We start from the raw sequence: 22,202 nt of genomic DNA, 5'->3' as shown, positions 1-22,202 counted from the left end.
TAGACCATCCCTGACAGGTGTTTATCTAATCTGCTCTTAAAAATCTCCAGTGATAGAAAAAACGAGGAGTCCTTGTGGCACCTTAGAGACTAACAAATTTATTTGGGCATAAGCTTTCGTGGGCTACATAAATTTGTTAGTCTCTAAGGTGCCACAAGGACTCCTAGTTGTTTTTGCTGATACAGACTAACACGGCTACCACTCTGAATCCAGTGATAGAGATTCCACAACCTCCCTAGACTATCCTGCTCTTCCTCCCTCTCTTCCCCTCGCACTCAAGTCAACCCTGGAAGCTGATCCAGGAACACCAGGTCCTGGAGGTCTGTCCCCTCATCCCCACCTGTCTCTTCTCCCCCACCCCTCCAGACATGAACTCCACCTTAGTGACAGCAACATACTTCCAGAAGAAACCTATGAAAGGCTCCAGCACACAAAAAGGAATTTCCAATAACAACCAGCCAGGGTGTAGGAAGATGGGCCTTCCCACCTCTGATCTTTGTCGCTCCCCCTCTGACATTTTCTGCTGACAGGACCAAGACTCAGAGATAGCCATGCCTCTTGCCTCTGTCAACCAGATTCACTTTACAAAAATCGTCCCTCAACATAGTTTAATGCTACCATCAGATGCCTGGAAAGGAAGCTGAAAAGGGAGGTTAACCTTGCAACCTCCAGACCACAGACACTCCATTTGGGCTGTTGACTCCAGCTCAGTACCACTCCAGCACCAGCTCAATCTATTTTGTTAATCCAAGAGAAGATTCAGAGGTGACTTGATCATAGTCTGTAAATACCTACATGGGGAGAAGATTTTTCAGATAGTAGACTGCTCTTTAATCTCGAGGGAAAAAAGGCCTAACAAGATCTAATTGCTGCAAACTGAAGCTAGACTAATAGAGACTAGAGGTGCAATTTTTTACCAGTGAGGGTAATCAATCATTGGAACTACTTAGGGATATAGTGGTTTCTTCATTACTTAATCTTTAAATTCAGATTGGATGTCTTTCTGAAAGATATGCTATAACTCAAAAGTTATTGGCAAAAATTCCTAGGTGATGTTCAGTAATCTGTGTTGCAGGAAGTCAGACTAGGTGATCATAAGGGTTAGAATCTCGGACATCCAAGGGCTCTGGAGAAATACCTTCACTGCTGCTTAATGGTCTTGGACCAACAGGAAGTTTTGAACTCAGAAATATCATTCCTAAAATCACATCTGCACTACTTGAGCTAGAGAACTAACTCCCTTAGCTAGCAACTGCAAGTGCCTCATTGACCTTTTATGTGGATTAGTCATTAGCATGGAAAAAGGCCCATACTCTCCTAGTGTGGGTTACATGCTTCTCTTGCTGGTAAAAGCTCATTCAAAGTCTGAGGCTTTTCCTGAGTTAAGCCCACATGCGGGGCATCACTTTTGTCACCAACCCCCTTTTATTCAACAGGGAGTGAAGCACCTCCTTTCGTTAGCTACGCCTACGCCGGGGATGAAGCTGGCCAAGTAGGCTATAAAAGAATATGCATGTTATAATGCATACACCCTTTTTATATAAAAATTACGTATATAATCACATAATGTGCAAAAAATTCCTAAGATTACATACACACTGAAATTACACACATACAGCCCTATTTAAATAACTGATATATTCCATAACTTCTGACAAAAAAGATGAAGTTACAATAATTGTCACTTTCCATTTTATATAATTTTACAAATAAAAATGAGAGATTTGCCGTTAACTAGTATTGACAATATGCATACAGTACACACATTTGTCAATTTCATTAACCTTCCAAATTAGGTATTCATAGTGTGCTAATGGCAGCATAACACATCATTACAATATTCAATGCAATTTCATGGATATTATGTATAGGGAGAAATTTTAGACTCTCTTGTCCTTACAGCTGTTAGAAAACATTTTACTTTGCAAATAACCCATTAGGGATAGACAAATGCTAACTAGCTGAATCTGAATAGCATGAATTATGGACCCCTGCATTCAGCCCTGCACCCCCAACTCCCAGAAAGGAACAGGGTGCTATTCTGTTTTTATTTATTAATTGGCTTTATGGAAGGAATGCAAATAATTTGTATTGAACACCAGAGCTGATTATAATACTCTACATTCGGAGTATCTTCAAGGTTAAACAGGTGGTCTAGTAGCTAGGATGCGGGATTAGGACTCAGGAGACCTGAATTAGATTCTTGTCATGGCCACAAACTCCTCTTATGGCCTTGGGCAAGTCACTCCATTTCTTAGGTCCCCACAATACTTCCCTACCTCACAGGGACATTGGGAGGATAAAATCCATTAATGATCGTGAAATAATCAGATACTATAGTGACCTGGTGCCCATGTCCATGAAAGGTCCCAAACCTACATTCTTCTCTATATCTCCCACCAACTACTGCCTCATACCTGGGATGCACACATTATGTCTTGGCTATCTTCACTCACTACACTGGCTTCCCATAGAACCTTAGATGAAGTTTAAGGTCTCACTCCTTATTTTCAAAGCACTCTATGGCCTGACCCCAGGTATCTAAAAGATCATCTAAAGCTCCAGGACGAAGTCTGTCATCAACACATATGCGTCTCTTGCACAATGGAACTCCCAACAATAATAGTAAAGTTCACCAGTGCAGGAGACAAATCGTTCTCTGGGGGGCAGTCTGAGACCCATGGAATGAACTCTCCCAAGAACTCACAGCCATCACAAACCTCACCAGCTTCCACTCCATTTCATTGGCCTTGCCTTCTTCAACATAAACAGCATAGCAACAGATATATTAAAAACAAAAACAACACACACTACTCAGCCAGGACACTCCATTTCACATGCTTCTTCCATTGGGAAGAGGATGAGAGAACAAACACCACATGATGGATGTGTAGTCACATGGCTTAATGAACTACTGGAAGATGCTCAGATGCTAGGATGAGGAGTGTAATATAAAAACCTGAATAGAATAGAATGTCTGGGGTTCTTCCCTCCTTCCCCCAAGTCTTAGGGTTGGGCGGGTGTCTCTTTCACTTCTTTGGTGAAGATCAACTATTACTTCAGACAACTGCTACTGCAACAGCCCCCCTCAGTTTGCTTAGCAGAGAAAACAACCATTTCTGCAGGTGGTATAACAGCTAGCCCTGTTAGCTCCTTCTCTTCTGTTTTTTTAAACAGTTGGATGTGGAGTACCTTATGGAATTCTAGACTTTCTATTCATGGTACATGCTTTGGATGGTCCAGCTACACAACAGTCAGCTTGTGTTAAGTTGAATCACTCTCGTTTGCTTTTCTCACTGTTGTTTTCATCGCCAAGGGCTGTCAAAACACATTGTCCTGCTTTCAGAGCACAGCCACATACTGAGCCACGGAGAGATACAAAATGCAGCTGATAAAACTACATAGAAAAGTTCAGCTGTCTTCCTAATCTAGGAATTTTAAAAGTATTTTTATACAGTAAAAGCCAAGTTACCCAATGTCTAATGTTCAGTGTAAATGTGTGGTATCAGAGCTGGACTACTTTTTGTCCATATTTTGAACTGAAGCGTTTTTTATATTAAGTTAATTTGTCTTTTTTCCCCTTTTCATGTAACATCTGCCTCACTTTTGCCAGCTATATTTGGTTCTTCCAGTCTTTATTTCTTTCCCATTTGTATACTTCATAACATCTGGAATATGAGAAGATTGATCTTTTAGTGATCTCCCTTTAGGATCCATTGAGCTATCCAAGTTCTTTGCAAAAATCAGATTTTTTTTTTGGGTGGATATAAAGAAGAGATAGCAATCAAAGACTACAAATAAAGCTGTCAGTCTTGCTATCATAACACAGATGTATTAAAAAATGAATGACTGTTCTCAGATAATAGGTGGTGGAAACTGATGTAATGTTCCGAACTGTTCAACTCTGGCCAGTATAGAACTATTTAATAACCAGGAAAAGAAACCCACTGTAAAATTAAAAAAAAAAATTTACTTGTTATGACTGCACCTCATTTGCACGTCACCAAAAGAGAACTAATAATCTTTGACACTAGAGGAATGGAATATTTTTGAATACTCTGTTGTGCCAATTTGGCTTATTCGCATACTTAAAGAATCTTGGTGTCCTTTGGAAAAAAAAAAAAGTTCAACCCCATCAGCAAGTGCCAGCAAATGCTATAAAGCAGTGGATAGTGGGTGGGTGGTGTGAAAAGGTTTCATAACCGCTAACAGCAACCTTGTTGTGAACCAAACAGCTATGAGCAAAACACAGGTGTGCTAACACAACAAGAGCTATTCATGTCTTCCCACAGTGCACTGGCCAGGTTTGAAGAGCCACAGCTGACCACATAAAGCATCAGAGATGGGAAGGGCTGCTAGTGAAATGTCCACTAGAAGTGTAAACACCAGACACCACACAGACACACATTTTTAGCACATTCTCCTCCCTGCTGAAATTGAAAAGAAACGAAAGCAAATGAAATGAAAAGAAAAAAGTCATGAAAACAAATTCTATTGTGCCAAGCACAGAATATCATATTTGCAATGCTCCTTGGCTTGAAGAGTTAAGAAAAAAAATTCCGTGCATGGAAAAATATGCAGATAAAGTATATTGGAATATGACATACCTCAAACATTCTGTGTTTATGCATAGTTTATACTGACATTTCCATTACCATTTTCTATCCAAGACAATTGTAATTGAAGGAAATTAAAAACAAATGTCTGAATCAGGTGTGACACTGGCAGACCAGGTGCCAGCTCATGCCCAAGTCCCCAGGTCTCAACTGAACACTGACAAATAAATAGCTGGCATCAGTCTGGCTCATCTATGTGTTAGTATTGCTAAGATAGGAATTCAAATTATAAGAATATATTTAGAGTTTAGACTTTATTGAATGCTTGTGAGCTGCTGCATGCATTATTTTCACTGATAACATCTGTATCCAATATAGGCAACATTTCAGCAGTTGTATTGTGAGCATCTGTGGCTGTGTAGATCACCAGATAGGAGAGAGACATTAGCTAGTGAAAAGGGCTCAGTAGCAACAGAAGGTGTTGTGTCCTTCCCAACAGAAAAGCTCCATCAACCCCAAATGGACTATTATGGGTCGTTAAGAGAACAAAAGATGTTTATTGTTCTGCTTTTCACCCATCCCCATGAAGATGAGTCATGCAAGTGGATTCCTCCCATCAGATGAGTTTGCAGTTCACATGGCAAGAGAGAGAGAATTAAAAACCCCTAACAAGAAGGAACTGATTATCTATATGCTGCTTCTTGCACTCTGGAGGCAAAGGGTTTCTAGGCATAAGCAAGAGATCCCAAGCTGCATAGCCTAGGTTAGTCCTAAAGGACGTATAGAGATTGCTAAGAGGCTTCTATTGTCTTTTGAAATTTAGGATTGTAACTCATTTTTGTACACATGTTTATCTGTTTTAACCTTATAAATACCTCTTGGGTTTCCTTTTCCTATTTAATAAATCTTTATATAGTTTATTATAGGATTGGCTACAAGTGTTGTCTTTGGTGTGAGATCTAATGTGCAACTGCCCCGCAGTAAATGGCTGGTCCTTTGGAAGTGGGAGTACCCTGAATATTGCTGCGATTCTTGGTCTAAAGGACCATCTGTCAAAAAAGGAACGTTCACCTGCATGGCCAGACAGACCGGAGTATCGAAGGGGACTGTCCATGACTCCATATTAAAGCTCTTCTAGACCCTGAGGAGTTTACACTTGATAATTGGTTGGCGAAATCAAAGTACAGAATTCACCACCAGTTTGGTGGATTTGCCCTGCTTCCTACCAGACTGCCCTGAGGTTGGTACTCAAACTCTTGAGTCACTGAAGGCAGCATTGCATAAGACATGCAGAAGGATAACAGATTATTGCTCCTCCTGGGAAACTTCCCTGATAATAAATGAGACATATTTCAATAAAGTATGTTTAAAAATTAAATTAGTTACCTTTAATATACTCTATATTAAGTGCCTCTTTTTTCAGCAAAAAAGTGTTTGATGCAGCAAAAGCGTTTTAAAAAGCTGTTTTAAAGGGTGATTCAGAGAAAGCAATCTGAAAAAGGAATGGGAGACAAGGAGCCCTGAGTTCCAATCCTGACTATGGAAATCCTGTTGGAGATATTTAAAACCGAACTCACTAGGCAAATACTGATGCAGACACTGCAGGAAAGAACAATCTTTCATTGGGAAAGGACTAGATGACCTAAGAGAGCTTTTTCATCTATAATTTCTATTATAAAAAAGCCAGTTATTCATTTAAAAAGTGTCCTTACATATTATTTTAATACCAGGGGCTTCATACTGATAACACATCAGAAATTAATACTAATATGTATTTAAATTAGTAGAAATGTAAAAGCAAGCTTTTATACAAGAAAAAATAGTAATGAAAATTAAACATATGGTAATCATGATCCTGACCCATAGCTGAACATTTAAAATCACACAAATTATTAAAAGATGAAATCTCACATGACTCTATCTTTGACACACTAAAGCTCTGACTGACCCTAAGGATTTTGGTATCCCTTGTATTCATTTCTGCTTTTAAGCCAAAACCTTAATAAACAAAAGTAGTGAAGCTGAAGTTTGACATTAAGCTGTTGTGTTACTAGTAAAATTAATGATGAAATTACTCTTTCCAGATAAAAGAAAAGAAGTATTTGTGGCACCTTAGAGACTAATGCATTTCTTTAAAGACTGTTTGCCTAAGCAAAGTTGATAATCCTCTTTTTTTGAGCACCCAATTTCAAAGGTGTTTAAATACCGAACCACAAAGCTGCAGAACTTTGTTTTCAGCAGATGTAGGGCCCCAGTAAAACAGTTACTAATGTGAAACAGCAGCGATAAAGACACCCAGATGAGTTACTGCATACATTCTTTGTCTCCCAGCAGTGGAGACCTAGATGTGTATCTGTCCAACGTTCTGAGTGTGGCTGTTCCGCTCCTTATAGCAAGCAGCTAGTGGTCAGCATCACAGAACCACACTTAAGAAAATATCATGCACAGGGCTTGCTGTTTTTGTATTATGGCTAGTATCTGGGTCAAACTGAACATCCTCATCTCCCCACTCTACAAAAATAGATTAGATACTTTTATCACTGTTGTTATCACTCTTCACTAAGACAGCCTGAGCTGTCACAACAAAAAATAGCTCTAAGATCAACAATTTACATTTGTGTTTCTGATGCAGCTAATTCAAGTAAAATCCTATCTTTATTAAATTTAATGCAGCTGAAAAGTGACAGACAGCTCTCTGTACATCCACAGAACAAATATAATAGTGTGACAGTGAAAGCTTCCACACATAGCCCCATCAGCATACCGTGACCCTGGTCTGGAGGAAACACCTCTGGAGGCGAGCGGACAGATCAATCACCATGTCCATTCACTCCTTGGCCTCTCGCCTGAGATTCCCAACAATTCGTTGTCAAGTAGTGCCAGATGTGTTACGGTTTGGACTGAGGCCTCCAACTCATTGCACATAGTCCAACAGTCATCATGTAAAGTCATTCTCACCAAATAAAATTCTCCGGTTGGAAAATATTAAAGAATTAATTTTGTTTTTACCTAGCTGCTATTCTTAAATTGGTCTGGTCCAGTCATAGGTATTTGTTTAATGACACTCTCTTGTTTTATGAAGTAGATTTTAATTTAATCATTAGCAATTCAAGGCATACTCAAGCAAAATCGGAGTATAAAATGGCTAACAGTTTATCATTAAAAATGTCTTCCTTGTCACAGCCTAATTGATTAAAGGTGTTTTACAACTGGCTCAAAACTCCAAGAATCCCGGACCAAATTCCGATAAAACTCACTAATTTCCTTAGAGCAACTCCCTCTACCCAACAAACCACCCTTCTTTCCAACAAACCCCAGTATCTGATACTTTAAGTAGCTTTGAAAAAGAGTGCTCCCCCTTCTGCCTTGTAACAGTCCTTTACCACCTGAATTATAGCCATGCAGCCCTGTCTAATATTTTGCATTCTCCAAAGGGGGCCACTTGGTCACATGACAATTCGGGTGAAAATAATTCTGAAGTGATAGATTTCAGGATTCTAAGGAAAGGAAGGAGTGAGAGCAACAGAAAAAGGGCAATAGATTTCAAAGAACAGATTTTAACAAACTCAGAGAATTGCTTGATAAGATCCTATGGGAAGAAAATCTAAGGGATGAAGGAGTTCAGGAGAGCTGCCAGTTTCTCAAAGAAACAATATTAAGAGCACTACAGCAAACTATCCTGATCTGAAGGAAAGATAGGAAGAATAGTAAGAGGCCATATCGCTCCATCAGGAGCTCTTTAATGACCTGAAAATCAAAAAGGAATCCTACAAAAAGTAGAAACATCTACAAATTGTTTAGGATAAATACAAAAAAAATAGCACAAGGGACAAAGTCCAAAAGCTTATGGCACAAAATGACTTACACCTAGCAAGGGACATAAAAGGCAACAAGAAGAGGTTTTATAAATACATTTGGGCACGAGACAGATGAAGGAAAATGCAGGGAAGGGAAGGAGAGCTAATAGCAAATGACATCAAGAAGGCCCAAGTGTTTAATGCCTATTTTGCTTCAGTCTTCACTAAAAAAAAGTTAAGCGTGACCAAATGCTTAATATAATTAATATTAACAAGGGGGTAGGAACAAAAGCCAGAATAGGGAGAGAACAGGTTAAAGAATATTTACTAAGTTAGATGTATTCAAGTCAGCAGGGCCTGACAAAGTTCACCTAGAATACTTAAAAAGCTAACTGAAGCAATCTCAGAACTGTTAGCAATTATCTTTCAGAACTTATGGATGGCTAGAGAAGGGCAAACATAGTATCTATCTTTTAAAAAAAGAACAAAGAGGATTCAGAGAATTATAGACCAGTCAGCCTAACTTTGATACCTGGAAAGATACTGGAACAAATTATTAAACAATCAACTTATAAGCACCTAGAGGCTAATAAGGTAATAAGTAATAGCCTACATGGATTTGTCAAGAACAAATCATGCCAAACCAACCTAATTGCCTTCTTTTACAGGATTCCTGGCCTACTGGGTGTGGGAAGCAGTAGAGGTAATATGTCTTGATTTTAGTAATGCTTTTGATACAATATCACATGACATTTTCATAAGCAAATGGGGGAAATGTACTTTAGATCAATGCTACCCAAAGTGGTGGTCCGCGGACCGCTGCCGGTCCGCGAGCCATCGGTTGCCGGTCTGCACACACATTGGGGAAAAAAAATTGCCGGTCCCCCACACCAGATAGTTTGAGAAGCACTGGTCTAGATGACATTAGGATGAGGAGGGTGCATAGCTGGTTGAAAGACAGTACTCAAAAAGAGTAGCTATACTGTCAAACTGGGATGTTATATCCAGTGGGGTCACACAGAGGTCTTTTTTCATTAATAATTTGGATAATGGAGTGAAGAGTAGGCTTATAAAATGTATGGATGACAGGAACCGGAGGTTGTGGGGGAGGGAGATTTGCAAACACTTTGGAATTCAGGATTAGATTTCACAATGATGTTGATGAACTGGAGAATTGGACTGAAATCAGTAAGATAAAATTCAATAAAGACAAGTGAAAAATACAACACAAGAAAAAAAAATCAAATGCACAACTACAAAATGGGGAATAACTGGCTGATAAGAATGTAGGGGTTATAGTGGATCACCAACTGGAGATAAGTGAACAATGTGATGCAGTTGCAAAAAAAGCTAATATTCTGAGGTGTCTGAACAGGAGTATTGTGTATAAAACATGGGAGGTGACTGACCCACTCTACTCGGCACTGGTGAGGCCTCAGCTGGAATAATGTGTCCTGTTTTGGGCACCACACTTTAAGATGTCGACAAACTGAAGAGAGTCCAGGGGAGAGCAACAAAAATGAGAAAAGGTTGAGAAAACCAGACATACAAGGAAACGTTTACAAACTAGGCATGTTTAGTCTTGAAAAAAGAAGACTAAGAGGGACCTGATAACAGTCTTTAAATATGTTCAAGGTGGTTACAGAGGGAACAGCGATTAGTTGTTCTCTATGTCCGCTGAAGATAGGATCATCAGCTTAATCTGCTGCAAGGGAGATTTAGGTCAGATATGGAGGCAAAACTTTCCAACTATAAAGTATATGTAAGTAGTAGAACAGGTTCCCAAATAAGGTTTTAGAATCCCCATCATTGGAGGTTTTTAGGAACAGGTTGGACAAACATTTGTCAGGGAGGGTCTAGGTATACTTGGTCCTGCCTCACTATGGGGGGCTGGACTAGATGATCTCTCAAGGTCCCTTCCAGCCCTTCATTGCTATGATTCTACAATGCACAGCCCATTTATCCAATACCCCACTCCTGAAAGGCTCATCTGGGAGTAGAGGGGGTTGCTGAGTCAATCTGGCATCAGGGACAGAATGAGTGACTACTCTCACTGATGTCTCCTCTTCATTGAGCCTGCAGACTGAAACAACCCAGACTGTGCAAGCAGTTTGCAGGGGAATGTGATGTAAATGCTCAGTTGAACCCTATGCTGATGTTGGTACCTAGACTTTTGGCTGCCCTAACTTATCAAAAACATACCCATCCACCCAGACAAAGACAGCAGATCCTTACCTCATATAAATCTATACAGCTCCACTGAAGTCAGTGAAGCACTTCCCGTTTACCCCAGCTAAGGATCTGACCCAAAATGTTTGTGACTAGATCTGTTAAACCATTGGGCCAAATTTTCCCTTTACACTAATGTTATAATTTCAGTGTAGTTATACTGACAGAAAACTGGTGTAAATGGGGTGGAGAATCAGGCCCCAAAAGCTCATGTACCTTTAGGCACAAACTTTAATGCTAACCTTCTGATCATTAATCTTCCGATCAGTCTTTCAGAAATCCTATTTTTGTGCTTTTTCATGTGGAAATGAATGACTTACTGTTCTTTTGTGTGATAATTTAGCTGAGTGACAATTATTACTTTGTGTCCTCAGCTTTGGAAAGGGTAAAGTTGAGTTACTTCAGTTCATTCCTTTGTTCCTCACTTCTGATTTATAAATTAGATGTTTTTGTCCTTACAAACAGAGTGAAAGAAAAAAGATAAGATCATTAACCTCATCTAAATATTCATATAATCAATTCAGTACCAATCTCCAGCAAAGATAAAAACTTGCAACTATTATTATTTCTTCAAAATGGTTTGGTTCTTTCCTGATTTTGTATCATAGTCAAATTCTATCTTTTAACTTTTTTGCCATTTGTCAGTGGGATTTGCATATGGGGATCAAGGAGAGAAACTGGACATAGTGACTTCTCCAACAGAAGTAAAGATTACATTGCATAGAAATAGAAATCTCTAGTCTACAAGCAAAATTTCTTTTTATTCCAGAACTGTAATTTTAAGAATTCTTTAAAGAATTCCTTCAAATAGGGTAGACCATTGATTAATATAAATCATATGAAAGTCAATTTATGATTATTATAGTGCCTTTAACAGCAAAGTAGTATATTAATTGTCCTCATATGTTACACTTCCATAATTTATTATGCTCAGTGCCATAGGAAGAGTATAGCTAATGCTATTGCAAAAACCTAAAGCCCAGTTAACACTAACATGCACAATCATGCTAATTGTTTCTTAGATGCGGATTAGCTTCAAATGAGAAAAAATGAAGAAATAACACCAACTGTAGAAAACAAAAAAAGTTATTTAAAGTTAATTGTATATAGCGATACTGCCAAAATTCTGTAGGGCCTTCGTCACAGTGAGACGTGAATGGCTGCTGTATTAAACCTGTGCAATTCGCTTTTCAGATTCAGATTCCCACTGCCCACATGTTCAGTTTTACTCAACAACAAGCCCTATTGTACCTTATTTTCCTTTTGAAGTAAAGCCCATATTGGTGAGAACAATCACTAAGGTAACACTTAGAAAAAAGCAACATGATTTGAACAGCTGTAGACAGTCAGTTATTTTTCAGAAATGTTAACAAAGGCCAAATGGAAAAATGGCAATTCAGTAAAGAACTAGATAGCAAGAACTGCCCTAGCACAACTGTTACACAAGATGAGAGAGTTACAGGATGAGAAAGTAAACATTCCACTGTATTCTAGAAAAGATTTGAGAAGATACTTCTTCCCCCTCCCCAAACACTTGAAAGTGGCAAACTCAGCTCCACTTAAATACAAAAAATCAACTTTGAAACAATGTTGCAGTTGTGAATCTAAATATACAAGTTCATCTTCTCAGCATGCCATTAACTTGCCCAGATTGTACAGACGGTGTAAAGTTATACATATTGCACCAGATCCTCAACGGCTGTAAGTCAGCATTGCTCCATTGACTTCAAAATTACTGGTGGGGTTGCTTTGTCAGAATGCTCAGGAGAGCCTGAAAGCTGATACAGTGATTCACAAATTTGGGGGGAAACCATGCAACAAAACTATTCCTTAACCAAAGAGATTTGGGGAAAACTCACAAGGGGCATCCTCATGGAGTGTTCCTAGCCATCCTTCTTGATCCCGTCCTATGGGAATTTCTTCAGAAAGGATCCTCTATTATTCAATAAGGGACAATTTGCCAAAGTCAGCTGAACAGACTATGGATTATACCATATCTCTGAGATCCAAAGCACAGCCGCAAAGAAATAAACACACAAGCGTACATGGTGGATATGTTTCTAAGCTTTTAGTTAGAATACCATATGCAATAAAAAAAAATCCATAGTTCTAGCTGTTAATACAAAAATTATAAACTATCGAAGGAGGAATTTTCAACCATTTCATTCCCACATTTATCTTTTCTTTTGAAAAAAATCACATTTTCAGGAATCACAGAGTGCTGCAGCTATAAAACAGAACACTCTTTTTTGCTGCATCTAGTAAAGGATAAGAAAAACATGATGCACTAACCAACAACAACAACCAAAAAAAAGAAGCTGTGTAAAAAAAGCTTGAAGCTCTGTATTTGTGAAGACCGTCAAGTATAACTGAAACTGGTTTTGAAATTCAGCTATCAATAATTTTCCTTCTCACTGGAGTATCTCAGCATGTGAACACACACCCAAATAATACAAAATTCATATATTAAATATTAGTTCAAATCCCACAAGTTTTTCACCAAATTTGATTAGAATTGACCCTTCAAAAACCTATCTCCAAAACTCCAAAGTGTTGTTATTGCAGCAAATTTGTATATATTTCATCTGTTTCAATCCAATTCCACCATAATTTCTTATTAAGAGAAAAGGATTAGCATATATGATGTGGCCAGGTGGTTACAGAACTTGACTGTATGAAATGTGATAGGCTAAATCCCATTTACACTAATTACATCCACAGCAGCATTGGCACATATAACTTCACGTGTGTTTTAGCTCTGAGCTTTAAAGCATATTAGATGTTAACTTAGGACATCAGTGTCTTTATCTGGAATAAGCCAAAGCACTTTTTTCCCAAGCTATTTGTTCTTACCCATCAGCAGCTCATTAGAGACTTCAACATGTGTTTTCATGTGCAAAGCTAGCGCTAGTTGACAAATGTAGGCTGCAAAACAGAAGAGAAATAAGATATGAAAAGTCTGATTATTGGTCAAACAACATGTACAGTTACATAATACAATTTGCAAGTAATTATTTCACTCCCAAATATTTCATAATAAATGCTACCCAAGAAATGTTAACACCAACGACATAAATTTGAAAGAGCTTTACAAATTTGATTAGGTCATTGGTGTTAAAATTAATGAATTTATTGGAAGCACGGTCTGTTTTTCTACCATAGTAGCTTCTGAGCAGTCTTGATGGGGCCTTACTGCTGGGTGGACAGTTCTACCATATTTTTATGTTCATGTTCCTGCCATGACAGAAAAACATTTTGAGTTAAGCTATTCACCCTCATCAAAAATACTGAGCAAGTTCTTGGAGAGTGTTTTTGCTAATATCTATTATTTGATAAGGCCCAAAAGGAGAAATAGTGCATGCCCCTAAGAGCTACCAATCTATATTTTAAGCATGACACACAAGTGGAGGTGACAAAGAGTAAGGAGGACAGTGAGGCAAAAAAAGACTAGAGTTGTAGTAATACCGTTATGTGACTGCTCATCTTAGGTACAGAAATATAATGGTTCTTCAGCTGAGATGTTTTAATTAAATGTATTAAAAATTAAGAAAAATGGAATGTCAAGCAAATCCCACTGAAGTCCATGGAAAGAGTCCAGTTGACTACAATGCTTTTTGGATCAGGCCTATAGTTAATATTCTTGGCTCACGTAAACCCTAATTCACAAAGCACTTAAGTCCATGCTTCAATCCCATTGAAGTCAATGGGCCTTAAGCATCTGTTCAAGTGCCTTGCTGTATTGGGCCATAATATTGGCATCATGGAAGAGATGAATTTTTGGGAAGTATATAGGTGGAAGCTTTGAACACTGGAAAACACTTACTGCAACACTGGAAGACGCACTCTTTCTTGGGTAGCATTTATTAACACTCTGAAAATAAATCTCTTACCAAAACTCCATATCCGCCCCCCTCCCAACTACAGTATTATCTGTCACCACTCCACAGATTTTATTTTGAAAACATCGTCACCCGATTAAGACAAGAGTCAGATGATCAGCCATATCTGACTGCAATAATGTAAGGAAGCAAATGGCTTAGCCCTTGATTGTTTCTATTATCTTGCAGCCCAATGTTGATCTTAGAAGTAGTAAGTCATTTTACCTATCTAAGGCATGAGATGTGCAATGTTGGTACCACCATGCTAGGCATCAGGTAACAAATATCAAAAGGAGAAAATAATTTTCATAATCTTGAAAAGATTTGAAAAAGTAGCACGATTGGCACTGACAGAATATATTTTTTTCTTAACACCAGCATCATGGCTGTCCCCCTTTATGGAGCAGAGTCACGGAAATCTACAAAATAAATCAGTTAGAAGATTAATTCATTCCAAAGTAAATGCCCATGGAAGATCTTCAACATCCATTGTAAAGAATTTCTGATGCTGCAAGAAACTCTAAGAAGAACAACCCAATCTAAAGCATCAAACAGTGTAAGAAGGTGCTCATGAACATGTTTAGGACACACTTTAAGGATGCCACCCACATGACTTCCATGGCAAGTGAGAATATGGACACTACCTGGAAAGAGAAGAAGAGGGCCACCTAGAGAAACATTACACAGAACAATAGAGAAAGAAACCAGATACATCAACATGATACTCAGAAACCTGAGCAGACCAGCACAAGACCAAATAAATTATGGAAACTGATGGACAACCTATGACCCATAGGTATGGGAACTAGGGGTGCAGGGGGTGCTGCACCCAGCTCCAGCTGTGGCCCCAGCCTCAGCCCCCTTACCTCTGTCTGGGTCCTCCCGTCCCGGAGACACGTCCCTGCTCCCGGCCCCAGGTCTAGGTGGCAGGGACACAGACAGAGGTAAGGGGGCTAGCTTTCAGCATCCCCACTATTAAAAGTGTTCCAGTGCCACTGCTATGCCCTTGAGTATGTGGGAGGATAAAGAAGAATGTTGCTTTTCTCCTGACCACCTCATGAGCAGACTGGGCCCTAACTCCCCATAAAGAGCAGCTGCTGTGTTACAATCCCGTATAGTAATTGCATCAGAGTGGTGAGATCTACATATGTCTTCATAGGAGAGATAGTCTAATGAGGTTTGGGAGGAGTTTATCATGGAGATGATTGGTTTGAAAATGGACACAAACAAGTTCTCTAGTGTTTGGCTTTGTTCATGACTTATGCTACAAAGGACATTGCTCTTCCTATCTTCTAATCATAGAGTTAAGAAAAGGAAAAGAATAGGCCCCTCCTTGCTAATTTTGCCCACCTTAGCTGCTGGTTTTGTGTTGTTTCTTAAATACTAATCGTTTACAATAACTTTGTAAACAGCTGAAACAGCTGAAACCACAAAATTTAGATCTGGATCCAAATCTAGATTTTGAATACATCAAAGTTCAGATATGTTTGGATGTAGGATCTGCACTGTACTGACACAAGAAGAAGTAAAAATATTTTTAAAAAACCATAATGTGTATTTAAAGATCACTTTAATCTACTCTTGAATCACTATACGCCTTAATCACTGTCATACCGTTATTGTGTGGGGTCACTGCAGGGCAGAGTTAAGGTTGTTTGGATGTCTTCATTGTGCCTTTCCATGACTTAACATGTTTTGATTTCTTTTAAGTGTAACCTGAGCTCTGAACGTCCAGGTCTTGAGGATAATTGCAACATACCTGTAATGTATTTTACACTTAGGTTACCAATATGTTCAGTCAATCAGCTCCAATGTAACATAGTTTTTTGACTTGGAATGCATACATTTAATGCATATACTGCTGCTGGACTACTCCCCCTTTCTAGGCCTCCCCAGGCAGCCTAATGTTGACAGTTTTCAAGATTTGTGTGTCCCACTGTGACAGGGTGCTGAGCAGCAAGACTGCAGAATCAATCCCCTGCCACGCCAGCCCCATTTAAGTGAATAAAGTGGTGTTGGCTGGAAAGAACCTGCCCTAATTGAGGAAAGAGAGCCAACTGCCAGCTCAATTAGCCCAGGGCTATATAAGAGGCTGGGAAGAAGGAAGAGGGAGGGGTGGGACAGCGGAGAGCGAGGGAGTGAAGGCAGGGAGAAAACCCGCTGGGTTCAGACACAAGGAACCCAGAGGTGTGTTTACTGTAGGGTGAGAAGATGGTGGGAACACAGACTTGTAAATAAAAGCACCAGTGGTTTCAGAACCAGAGGGTCTCTGAGTGACTTTATCTGGGCCTAGCAGAGGCAGGAGCCAGGAGGGCCAGCTGTGCTCGGTTCCACCCACCAACAAACAAAAATCCGCAAAGATCAAAGTCATCTGTGCATGTGTACTCTTCACTCCATCTGAACACAGTGCTTGTCTTGTAACATACATACTGAGACACACTCACCCATGACAGTGTGTGGTAGCTGGGGCAAAAGTTGGCTCTGGTATGGTAACTACTGTTATATGCCCACTGTTAACACAGAACAATCATAGCTCGAGTTATTTGCGCTAAAATGGGGAAATAAAGGTTATTTGGGTTACAAAACAAAGCCTTAACACTTAACTTTTTTTGCTATATTTCTCTGACTTCACTTTTCACCACAACCCCATTTTTTAAGATTTACCATAATAAAGCAACAGCCACATAACTCATGCTTCTAAGAAACATGCTGTTGAGAGCAACCCATTTTACAAATTGCCAATTAGTCATGTTTGAGTAGCTACCACTACAAATTAGCTGGAGTAAAAAACAAAATGTAACAGCTTTGATTTGTTCATTTTTAATCTTTAGGAACTTGATCCTGGGGAAACTGAGATTTTAAAAATACTTTGCATACTGATTTTAAATATGGAATCTGCCCAAAAAATTATACCCTCGTAAAAAGGCAGGATGGTCACATGTGTTTGTGCATAGCATAGATGGCCACGCTTTAAAGATCCATGTGCTGAGAGAGTGTCACACTGAAATGGCTTTATAGGTCACATACATACTGTGCCATAGTTGAACCCCAAGGGATACTGCAGCTAGGCATAAAAGTTTTTCAGACACTACAATTAGGTTTAAATGGGCATATGGCAGAAGAAATCTGTTCACATGGTGGGCGGGTGGGGAGGGGGAAGAGAAGTTTATATCACAAGCAAAATTAAGAAAAATCAAGATGACAGGCTATTACTAAACTAATAGAAAGAGTGACACAAATGGCAGAAGGATGAGCTTAGGGAAGCACTTGGATGGAACATGTAAACTCTGGGAGTATGGTTAGGTTCCAGAGAGAGGGTACAATGCAGATATGACCCTCACATGGAAACATCATCGTCTTAGGATCACTTACTCTTTGGCATTTTCCATGTTCTGTGCAGCATTTTAGGCTGCTCACATTTCTACAGAACTGTATTGATTACATGGGTCCCTGGCACATTTCTATAGGATTTTTCCATATGGGCACTTGTCTGATATGCATGATGAATGTTGTGGGAAGCCTGCTTTCAAGGTCTGCCTCCTCCTTCAGGGAGTACACATATATGAGTACTTCTGTGAAAGCTTTAAGTTATATGGGCCAAATCCCACTGAAATCAATGGGAGTCTTTCCATTGACTTTATGGACTTTGGATCAGGCCCTTTAACCTGACTTTCAAATATTTGTGGGTTGGGTTATTTTAAACTATGCATTCTAATAACATAAGTTTAATTAAAGAGAAATCTATTTACAACCTTAACTGTATTTTAACAAAGTTTTTGTCTGGGACTTATAAACTATAATTTAGAGTTAACATATATAATTACCAAAGAAAATAGAATGAAATCCACTATTGTTAAACAACAAACAGCAATTCCAGTTAACAGGGGGACCAATAGAAGTTCTAGAGATGTACAGTTCTAGAGATACAGCGGGGACCATTTTCTTATTATGAAATCTACCGTTCACTTGATGCTATGGTAGCTCTTTTGCACAGCTGAGAAGCATTTACACATTCTACATATGATTCTTATCCCAGAAATGTTGCCATACAAGGCTTTTGTATACAAGGGGTAGAAGTTTTAAAAGCACTCTAGATGATTTAGGAGCCTAAGTCTGTTTGAACATCGCTGAGGCACTTTTACCCTAGAGAAGTTAGGTGTTGCAGTTACTGTTACAATCCTCTAACACATGTATAAAAAGTTTCATCCACCCAGAAAAATTCTTCCCACAGATACACAGGGGTGTATACAACTGTTTTCATTGTACCTGTTCTGAGCAAGACTCAGCACCCACTACCATGTTACTCTGCATCATTGTAATGCGATGCTCCACCCAAAAGCCTTGCTTACATGGATTTTTTTTTTCTTAAAATTACCCGTTGTCATGGGCCTCCCACCCATAATCGGCGCAGGCGCAGAACTCCTCCAGCCTTGGGGCTGCAGCAAGGAGAGCGAGTTCCTCTGGCCCTGGGGCTGCAGCGGTGACACAGAATTCCTCTGACCCCAGAGCAAAAGGAGCTCTATCTCTCTCCCCACCACGACGCTGGGGCTGGAGGAGCTCTGTAGCCCACCACAGCCAAGTACTTGTGGATGCATTTATTCAGAGGGCTCTATGGCGCATGGATTTTTGTTGAAATGGTGAATGTAGTGCTGATTATTTCTATGCATATGTTGTATGTGAGTGTGTTGATATAGTTTAATGTGTATAATGTGTGTGTGTTTAACGTCCTCTCCCCCAAAATGGTCAAATTTAAATTCCTGTGCATGCCCCTGCTGTTACTACCACCAGTCAATAAGTTAGTGCACACTGTCTGCCAGCATTTTAACCAACATGTCATTTAAACTAGCCCTGAATAATGGTCAGCCAAATTGGTTAAAACTACCTGGTCACAAATTTTCCACTGAAACATTTTTCCAAATAGAAATTGACAATTTTGTTGAACATAAGCTTTCTTCGGGAAGTGTCAGGTCTTTGACAACGTAATTCGGGTTTTTATTGAAAACCCCCAAACTTAAAATTTGGTTTTGCTGAAAGCATTTGTTCCACCAGCCAAAATTTTTCTAGGGAAAATATCAGTTCTTGGTTACGAAAACCTGAAAAATAATGTAATTTTTTGACTAAAATGAAAAGTTTTTCATTTACATTGTTTGCAGGAAATTCTTTCCTCCCCTTCCCCGACCTCCAACCAGTTCTAGTTTTAGCACCAACAGCTGGGTGAGGGCTCCCACTGGTGGTAGCAACAGTGTGACATTTTAAAAAAGAAGGCCTGGGCAGTCGCAACTCACAGAGGTCTGCTGAACTGGGCCAGGAGACAGTAGTGCAGGTGGCCACACCAGGCATCTTCTTTCAGGTGTGCAGAGTGCATGCCAGCCCCATGCAACATTTCCTGAAAGCACTGCAGGGCCTGTGGATGGTGCTTATCCCCCAGTGGCCAGCGTAACTCCCCAGAGCAGATGAATGACGTCAACAGTTTATAGTGTACGCTTGTTCATAGTTTTGGTTTGCTGCTTTTTCTGCTTTGAAGGATTCTGTCCAGCACAAAGATCCATACATGTGTGGTGAGAGAAAGGGGCTACTCCACTTTCACAAAGGCCATGATGGAGTGTCAGGACCTACTGCTACAATCCCTAAGCACCAGGTGTTTACTCCAATGAGTACCACCAACATTGGGTGGCAGCACTGAAGGAAGGAAGGAGCTTGATTTTACCTTTCCTTCAATATTTTTAAATTTAATTATGTTGTATTTCCTCCTCTCTTGTTGTGTTAATGTTTTGTATTTATCACTTCCTCTCCCAGGTAATGTTGCTATGCACAGAGCTCCTCTCAGTTCAGAACTGTGGGAATAGATTCATGGAGCCATGTGTGATTTGTACAGCACCGTGGGACCCTTCAGGGGGAAAGACACCATAGAAATGTAAGACCATTAGCGTTATAAAGATTGTGGCTGCTCTTTCTTGGATTAGAGACTTTAGATTTGTATTATGTTTTTACGTCAGAAAGGAAATATGAGCCAAAGGTGAGAAAAAAGTCTGTTCCCTGAGGTCAGATTCACATTCCATACATTAAATATTGTATATTTATTAGGACGCTGTTTTTCTTTTCCACTTTTAATGCCTCATTTTTTTCTAGACTGCCCCTATTTGATTCTGCTTCACTTTCTAAAGTTTAACCTTTTGTTAATTGGAGATCGGGGATATATCAGAGGCGTGCACAGGAATTTAAATTTGACCATTGGGGGCGGAGGGGCACATTAAAACCACACATATTGTACACAGTAAACTATATCAACACACACACATACATCATATGCATAGAAATAAACAGCTGTACACTCACCATTTCAATGAAAATCCATGCGCCGTGGAGCCATCCAAATAAATGCATCCACAAGTACTTGGCTGCGGTGCGGGCACAGAACTCCTCTGCCGATTACTGGAGCATGCCCCTGCTTGTCGCCCCTTGGGCACACCGCTGGGGATATTACATTTTAAGTTTCCACAAGGTAATAAACATGAGAAAGATTCTTTTACACCAGAAACCCAGCTTCATGAGCAATCTCCTTTGGCTCCTTCAGTCACTGCAGAGACTAGGCCAGGTTGTGAAAATGACACAGTTACTCTCCACAATGGCACTGTCCTTACAGGCCTGCTCTTCAGCTCCTTCTATCAGCAGATCCGTGGAAGACCTATAAGCAGGGCTTCAAAGAAAACCACAGATTGCATTTTCCTGGTCAAAAGGTAATTTTGGGACGGTAGTTAACATGGGAGGAATGGGGAAGAAGGGAATGTGAGGAATCTAGAACATGTTGAACTTCTGATTTAAAGAGATGTCTCCCTTGCTCAAATAACTACACTATGAAAGGGTTTATCCGAAGAGGGGAAAAAATACACAAGAAAGCTAAATCCATTTCTGAATTCTCTGGGTCAGATCCTCAGGTGGTGTAAATAAGCATAGCTCCATTGACTTCACACATCAGTTTACACTAGCTAAGGATCTGGCTAACTTTTTGTTGTACTTAATTTACGTTTTTTTTAAAAATAAGTAAAAATGTATGGTTTTATCTTCATGACAGATTAGGTTTCAATAATTGTAATGATTCCTCCCTTTTAGAATAGGTTTCAGCTTCATTCCATGATAAAAAAAGTCTTCCATCAGGTACTTTCATTGCAGAATTACAGAAGTTGGTTAGCCAAATTCTGATGTCATTTACACCAGGGTTATTCCAGACTTTGTTTGAGCTACTCCAGAGTGACTCTATTGTAAATGACAAAAGAATGTGATTCAATATCCCTATGATCTGAGTCATACTCACATAACATGTACCTTTCTCCCCAGCACAATACCAAGTTTTTATATATTTGGTAATACTTTATATAAGCAGCCCCCTATTTTTAAAAAATATATATATATATAATAAGAAAAATGTTCAAAGAGGGGGTTTTTTGCTAGAAAGAGAAAAGCACTCTACACCGTTCACACACATATTGGGACTGCTGTTTTAAAATCTCTGCACCAATCCTGTCCCTATAAAGGCAAAAATATGACTGACTCCAAAGTTGGATCTGGTCCTTTGTTGCTAGATTATGATTCCTTAGGACTCACCTTGAGGAGCAATTTAGAGTCTGATCCACTGAAGTCAATGGGGATCTTTCCTCTGATTTCAAGTGAGCTATGGATCAGGCTGTTACTCCACGAGTAGCCCCATTGACTTCAGTTGGGCTATTCATGGCATAAACTACTAT

Source organism: Chelonia mydas, chromosome 3, assembly GCF_015237465.2.
Source record: "Chelonia mydas isolate rCheMyd1 chromosome 3, rCheMyd1.pri.v2, whole genome shotgun sequence".
NCBI classification, from domain to species: Eukaryota; Metazoa; Chordata; order Testudines; family Cheloniidae; genus Chelonia; species Chelonia mydas.
This window is presented reverse-complemented; position numbering follows the sequence as displayed.